This window comes from Tarenaya hassleriana, unplaced genomic scaffold (genome assembly GCF_000463585.1).
Source record: "Tarenaya hassleriana unplaced genomic scaffold, ASM46358v1 Cleome57, whole genome shotgun sequence".
Classification (NCBI taxonomy): domain Eukaryota; kingdom Viridiplantae; phylum Streptophyta; class Magnoliopsida; order Brassicales; family Cleomaceae; genus Tarenaya; species Tarenaya hassleriana.
In genome coordinates, this window is record NW_010968263.1 from 562,572 (window position 1) to 570,937 (window position 8,366).

Here is an 8,366-nt window from a genome sequence, read left to right on the forward strand (position 1 = left end):
AAACACTAGATCGATGAGATCGCATGCTAGGAACCCGTAGTGAAACCCAACAAGTTCGATGTTGATTACGGTATCCCTAGAGGATGTTTGGCTATCCATCAGTGATTCAATACGTTCAACTCTTCGGCGCTAACTTACACGGCGAGCTCTCTGTTATTCCACTTTTTTCTCTTTGATGCAAGAATCATGTACCTTTAGGTTAAACTACGACTTTTGTTCCGGTTGTAGATATACATTTTGTTAATACATTTACCGTTCTAAAAAAAATGTTGTGTGTCATATATAGAGACTTGAAGATCGATTTTAGAACATATATTCAACAATGAATTTTGTAATTAAACCAAACAAAGAAGAAGCTAGCAGTCCATTACGAAGGAGAAACGTGAGATCAAATCAACATGGAATACAAACGAATCTTTTCAGATCTAATACCATATTGAGATTTGAATTTAGAGAGAATAAATAAAGAGTGGAAAGATAAAGATTGGAATAATTTTAGGATTATTTTATGGCATTTTCATTCAAATGTAAAGACCGTTTATATACAAAATAAAGAAACAGCAAAACCAAATTCAAGTGGAAAACAAATCCGCAACAAACTAACAAAGAAATAGAGACCAGGATTCCTTAACTTGCGCAATTGCACCATTGTTGTCACAATACAACTCAATGGGATTTGCAATGCTAGGAATAACATCCAAGTCTCCCACAAATTTTCTGATCTAAACAGCTTCCTTAGTTGCATCCGATGTTGTTATGTACTCGACTTCTGTAGTCGAATCTATAATGGTTGGTTGTTTGAAACTCTTCCAACTGATAACCCCACCATTCAAGCAGAAAACATAACTCGACTATGATCTGAAGTCATCTCTGTCGGTCTGGAAATTAGCATCGATATAACCACTTATAACAAGTAAATCTAGGTGTATAAGAATCAATCAAGTAATAATATCCTAGACTCAACTGTAATACCCCGTTTCCCGTATGAATTATTTAAATTAGTTTCGGGAATAAAAGGAAGGTAAAACAAGGATAAAAACACAGAGAATATTTCGACAAAGACCTAGAAGAAAACGACACTCGATTTGACTGGGAAACGAGAAAGTTATGAGCAAACGAAAACTGAGTAGAACCTGGAAATTCAGAATTCACGAGTTATTCGAGGTACGGACGTTTCGACTTATACCTCATCGTGTAAGCATGAGTTTTCAATAATCTATTGATTGGACATGAAAGAGGACGTTCCAAGGAAGGTGTAGAAACAAACGGTGCGCGATTCGGTTAAGAAACGAGTGAGAACGGAGCAATCGAAGTCAGTCGGAACGGACCAGAAATCTCAGAACGGACAGACTGACGAGTGCAGAACAGACGGACCACGAACGCGCAAAGAGCTGGGCCGAAATTGGGCCCAGACCATCCGTTCCAAGCCCAGAACGGACGGTCTGATGAACAAAGCATGCAAGTGGCCAACTTGCTGTCTTAGGACGCGTATTCCTCTGCATTTCCAGGGCCCACCGGCGTCAAATCTCCGTCCAACTGCGCCAGGACGTTGCAGGCTTGACCTTGGGCCTGGGCTCGAGCCCGATTGATCTCCCTCACGCGTGAATAACACCTCTGCAAGCAGAGACTTAGCCATTATTCGAGCAGAAACAGGGGAGAGAAGAAAGGGGGAGAAAGAGAGAAGAAGGGCAAGAAACAGGAGGAACCAGAACAAGGAGAGCTCGGGAACTCCAAGGCGGACATCCCTAGAGTGTTTAGAAGAGGTTTTTGGCTAGCAACAGACCGAAAAACGGCAACAAATCCGGCCAAAACCATATCTAAGCTGAAACAGAGGTGAGTGGCTCGAATTGCGTCTGTGTAAGCTCGTTTTTATCGATGTGATTGTGATATTTCGATGGTTTGTTGCTTGGATTAGATAGAGGACACTTCAATGAAGATTTAGAAACAAACCACACATGATTTGGTTGACAAATGAGTGAGATATGATTGAATGAAGACTAAAGAAAATTTGGAAAGTGCAGAAATGAGAATCTGTCTTGCCAAATTACGAATCCTTTTTCACCGTGTTACTGAAGTATTTCAATACTTTGTTGCTGGATTAGATAGAGGACATTTCAATGAACATTTAGTAATAAACGACACGTAGTTTGGTGGAGAAAGGAGTGAGATATGGCCAAGCGAAGTTGGACCAGAAAACTGTTTCGCGAGAGCGAACAGAGCCGGAACGGACGGACTCTAAGGCTGGAACGGACGGTCTGGGTGACCCAGACCGGATAGTCTAGCATCTCCAGACCGAACTCCGCGTTCCAGACCTCAAAAATTGTCCCGAGAGGTCCCGGGACAGCATGGGACCCTTGGACCGACCGTTCTAGGGTACGGAACCCTTTTTCGGACGATTTTTGAATTTCGCATGCGTGAGATGTGTGATTCAACGATGCGAGTGACTCGTTGCGTGATTATACGGGGTAGTTTGCATGGCGTTAAGCGGTAGATCGGTAAGGGATCAGATACCGTGATATGTGTGATTGTACTGGGGGATATATACATGATGTGTGCCGTGTGTGTAGCTTGCTCGTGCGTACGAGTCAAGCATGATTGTGTTTGTGGATGGGTGTGGACGCAACCATCACCGTCATGGACTCGACGGGCATTTGAGACGCGATTAGTCATGTGTGATATGACGGCCAACGTCATGGACTTGAGGCTGTGTGACGCGCTCCTAGTCATGGACTTGACTAGGGTATATGGCTGGAACCCTATGGTGGACTCCATACGGGTGATATGATCGATTGTATCATGCTGACTTGGCACGGCCAACGTTATGGACTTGACGGGCATGGAGGCGCCTCTAGTCATGGACTTGACTAGGGTATATGGCTGGACCCTTTGTGGACTCCATACGGGTGTGTTTACTTTTCCGTTGTGTCATGGACTTGACATCGGTAGTCACGTGACGTGACAAGCGCTTGAGGCGATATTGTCGTGTGATGCGACAGCCAACGTCACGCTAGTGACGGGCGTGTGATGCGCACCTTGTCATGCTGACTTGACTAGGGTTTATGGCTAGCCCCATGGTGGACTCCATGCGGGTGTAATTGTGATTGTTATTATATGTGTGATGCACGTTCTATGATAATGCATGCTATTATTGCTGCATGTGATTGAGAACGGGTTTACCGGGTTTAACCCGGGCTACTCACTAAGCAGTTGTGGTTAGCTCTCGTGGTTTTATATTTTTACAGATCATGAGGATTACGCCTAGTGTACCAGACGACGACTACCCCAGAGAGGCAGCATCATGTACGGGATTTGTATTTTGAAATATGGGACTTGTATTCCCGCATTTTGTACGGTTATGTTATGATTTTTCGGACATGTGTTGTTTTGCGATACTGATCGCTTGTATTTTCCGCTGTTTACTCTGGTTTGATTAAAAATGTTTTTGGACTTCATGATTTTGCTTCTGCGACTTATTATTTTATTTTATATCGTACATGTGGCACAGTCCGTATACTGTACACGGGTTACGGGTGTCACAACTTTTGGTATCAGAGCCACGTTCTTTCCCTGGGAAGGAATCGTGCTCATTACCTAATGATTTTCATCGAAAATGTTTTCAAACCATGTCCAAGAAAATCCTCACATGTCGAGGTCCGTACATCGATGATGTAGTTATCGGTCGCCAGTTGCTAAACTCTCTTAAATATGGTGCAGTGAAATGGCGCCACGACGTGCTAGGCTTGCAGCGAGAGCTGACGACATTCCCGATCAGGCTCCACCGCCTATCCCGGGAAACGAAGGATGGAGGGACGAGTTTCGTCAGTTCCAGGAGACTGTGTTGCAGTACCTGGCTGCCCACGCCCCAGCACCACCTCCGGCGAGAGACCCGGAGCCGAGGGAGGAGGACTTTCACCAGCCGTCGATACCTGCTGCGACGGCGGGATACCTCCCCATCGTCAAGGAGCTGCGGGCGATGCATACCCCGCGATTTGAGGGATCGGTGAGACCGGAAGCTGTTGAGGAGTGGCTCACCCAGATCTCTCAAGACTTGGAGTATCTGCAGTGCCCGTATCAGTATCTGGCTATGATCGCGAGCCATCACCTGTCGGGCCAGGCCTGACATTGGTGGGCGAAGGTGGTGCAGGAGGCACCAGCGGAACACAGTTTCACCTGGGAGGAGTTCCGACAGGAGTTCGAAGCGAAGTACTTTCGGAGGCAGGACCATGAGTACCGCATGACCGAGTTCCTCATGTTGCAGCAGGGAGTGATACGTGTGTATCGAGTCTAGAATTTATAACCCGATTCACAACTCACCGCAAGGATACGGATCGTCGTAACACGGGGTCGAACGCAAGGACCGGTAGCTAAGTCTAAATCCTAATCGAAGCCAAATCAAAGCAAGCAAGTGGAAGTGATGGTGGAAATAGGTGGAATCAATAATAACTAAGATGAGAAAGCAATAAAAAACGTGCGAACTATCAAACAACGATGACCATGGGTGTCGGGACCGTATTCGAGTGTATGGGTATATGCTAAGCATGCGAGAATAACGATCATGACTTGTGTTCGGGAATCATCAAGCAACAAAGATAGAGAATTCACCTCTCGGTCTACTAATTCCCTACCTACAGAGTAACTCGTCAATCTCTCGATCTATTCGAGTTAACCCTAGGTGCATAAAGAACGCTATCATCAACCCTAGATCGATTAAGCCATATCTCTATATGAATAATGATCACACGGGATTTTCACCAATTTTTTCTAACGTCCTACATCACACTTTGCACATACCTTAGGCATAATAGGACGAACTCCATTTTTCATGCAGGATGATCAAACGAGGACATTCACGCACAAGACACGGAAAAGGAGCAGAATCGAGAAGACCCGGAAGGCTTAGAAAAAATGGGCGGCCCACCCATTTAAACGAGCGGTCGCTCGACGCTGAGATTACGGGAACAGGCGGTCACTCAAGAAATCAGGCGGTCGACCGTGCGCTGCGAAGAACGAGCGGTCGCTCAAACAAACGAGCGGTCGCCCGGAATCAGAAAAACGGGCGACCCTGAAGACGAAAACGGACGACCCTGAAGAAAAAATGAGCAACCGCCCGTTATTAAATCCGCCCCAAAAAGGAAAAGCCCGATTTTTGAGGAGAAACCTAGCTGCTGCACTTGCATAAAAGAGAGAGTTTGAGGAGAGAGAAGGGGGGCTTGACCAACTTGAAGAAAAACACATTGGAGAAGTGAAAAAGGAGATTTGGAGACCTAGGAAACTTGGAGAAGAAGAAGACCACCATTGAAGACCATCTTGAGCTTCTCTTTTCTCTTTCTATGTTTTCTCATTTTGCTTTCTGTTTTGAAACCCTAGATATGGAGTAATGACTTTGTTGTGGGTAAGGGATACCCACTTTTGTATGGATACCTATGCTTAACCTATGATGTTTATGAGTTTTCTTCCATGGGTTTGATGTTTTGTGCTTAATGCTATCAACTTTGGCGAAATCTTAGTTGGTGTGATGTTAGAACACATTGATCATAGGGATATGGGGATGATGTTTGGAACCAAACATCAAATGAGTGAGTTATTCACATTGGGAGATGGCTTAACTTGCTTAGGGTTCATGATAGGGTACATTAATGCATCTAGAGATAATTTAGATCATTGGGAAATGGGTAAATCGATTCTCTAGGTAGTGAGTTTAAGCTCGGGAGAGACAAACTCTAGATGAAGTGCTTGAAACCCCCATTTGGAAGATAAACCCGTAGATATTGTAGTATCATCAACCGTCCATGCAAGTCTTGAGAGATCCCGAACCCACAATGCCTAGAATCATTGTTTACAACCCCGTTAATTTTATTTGCGAAATTTCATTCCGAAACCCATCACAAATCACATTTTTATTTGAACATCAATCTAGCTTAGGGATAGACTAATACAACCTAGTCCTCGTGTTCGACCCCGTTACTACAACTACCGTATACTTGCGGATAGTGGTACGAATCGGGTAATATATATAACTCGGTGCGTGCGCATCAAGTTTTTGGCGCCGTTGCCGGGGACTAGGCGTTTTCGTGTTAGTCTAGATTTTTGCTAGATCACCATTACTTGGATTCTTGTTTGGATTACTTTGTGACATAACCGTTTCACAGCTCTTCCGGTTCGTTTTGTCTCTTTGGTGCGCAGCTCCTCCGGTGCATGACAAGAAGTACCACCGGTAGAGATCAACTCGTCTTCGATCCCGAAATAGAAAGAACACTGCGTTTCGCTCGGAGACAGCAAAGACAGTGGGGAATGGCCGAAGAAATGCTGAGAGAGAACAACGCACAACGAGAACAGCCCGATATGGCCGAAGAGTTGTTGAGTGGGGTCAATGCCCAAAGGGGTCCAACCCAAGCACCCCCTAGAACGCTTCGAACATACACACAACCGAAGCACACTCAGTTACTGTCATGCATCAGCCGGAGACCTCTAGAAGATTTTGAACTCCTACCGCAATGTATTCAAATGCTCAACAATATGAGTTTTCGGGGGAGACCAAACGAGGATCCGAATGCTCACCTTACAAACTTCAAGATGAACTGTAAGGCAATCAAGAAGGGACCGGGGATTACTCTTGAAGACGTATTCCTCGAAACTTTCCCCTACTCGCTTACGGAGAGAGCTAGAGATTGGCTCTACACTCTTAAGCCAAACTCTATCTCAACATGGGATGAGATGGAAGAGCAGTTCTTATGCAATACTATTCTCCTACCAAGACTCAACATGCGAGGAATCGGATTAATGCTTTTGTGCAAGAGGATGGGGAGAATCTCCATGATGCATGGGAACGCTTCAAGGAATATCAAAGAATGTGCCCCACTACAAAAAAACCTGCATATAGCGACGGAATTTGCGACAGAAATTTCCGTCGCACAGAAAATTGCGACGAAATATGACGATTTTACGACAGAACGTGGAAAAAAATTATCCGTCGCAAACAGTCGCAAAATCCGTCGCAATTTGCTACGGTTTGCGACGAATAATTCTGTCACAACAAAGAAATATATGATTTGCGACAGAAAATAAAAATTGCGACGAATTGCGACAGAATATTCCGTCGCAATGTATTTGGTTTCGGTTTTCGACGAAATTTTTTGAATTTTGGCGCGTAAATAAATTTCATTTTGTGACGGATTGCGACGGAAAATGTCGTCGCAAAACGCAATATAAAACCACGAGTCGTCTTCTTCGTCAGATTAAGCGGAAGAGGCCAACTATGTCGGCCAAAACCAATACACTCATCCATCCAACCTATACAACCCGGGATTGAGGAATCATCCCATTTTCTCCTACAAGAACGCATCAAACGCGCTAAATCCTCAACCCGCTTTTCAACGGAGCAATCAAGTTCCTCCGGGCTTTCAATCAAAGTACCAGCAACAAGGTTAAGGGAGTCAAGGTTACCAAGGAAATTCCAACTATAGACCACATCAAGTGCAACCCAAGGATCAAGACCCGGACATCAAGTATATGCTATTTCAAATCCTCCAGGGTCAAAAATCACAAGGAGTATCCATTGGGAGCATTGAAAATGAGCAAGTTGCATTCAAGAAGCAAATTGAGGGAGTACAAGCCCACTTGAAGATTTTGGACAATGAAGTGGCCCAAATTGTGTCCTCCTCCTCATCAAGACAGCAAGGAATGCTTTCCGGAAAGAACGAAGCGAACCCCCGTGAGCATATCAATGCAGTCGAACTAAGGAGTGGAAAACAACTTTCGGAGATTACACCCCCAATGGTTGAGAAAGTAGCACCTCCGGGGTTGACGAGAGAGGAAAAGGGCAAGGCGGTAGAGGAAGACATCCCTAAAGCGCAAAAACAGGAGAAAGAACCAGCCTACATCCCGCCTCCACCTAAGGTACCCCCGATTCCTTTCCCCTCTCGTCTAAAGAAATTTAATGAGGACAACCAGTTCGGGAAGTTTGCGGAGATGTTAAAGAAGATGGAGATCACAATGCCCTTCCACGAGACAATTCTCCAAATGCCCTCCTACGCAAAGTTTTTGAAAGATATTTTGACAAAGAAAAGGGTTGTGGAGAAAGAAACAGTAGCTCTTAGTACCGAGATTAGTGCCACAATCACGAAGCATGAGGTTCCCCCTAAGATGTCTGATCCGGGGAGTTTCTCTATACCATGCAAGTTGGGAAATATTGAGATAGATCGAGCCCTATGCGATCTTGGAGCAAGCGTGAGCTTAATGCCCTTGTCAATCTACAAGAAGTTGAATATTGGTGAGCTAAAACCCACAAGAATGGCACTACAGTTAGCAGATCGATCAGTCAAGTACCCAACAGGAATATTAGAGGATGTACCTTTGAAGATTGGTGG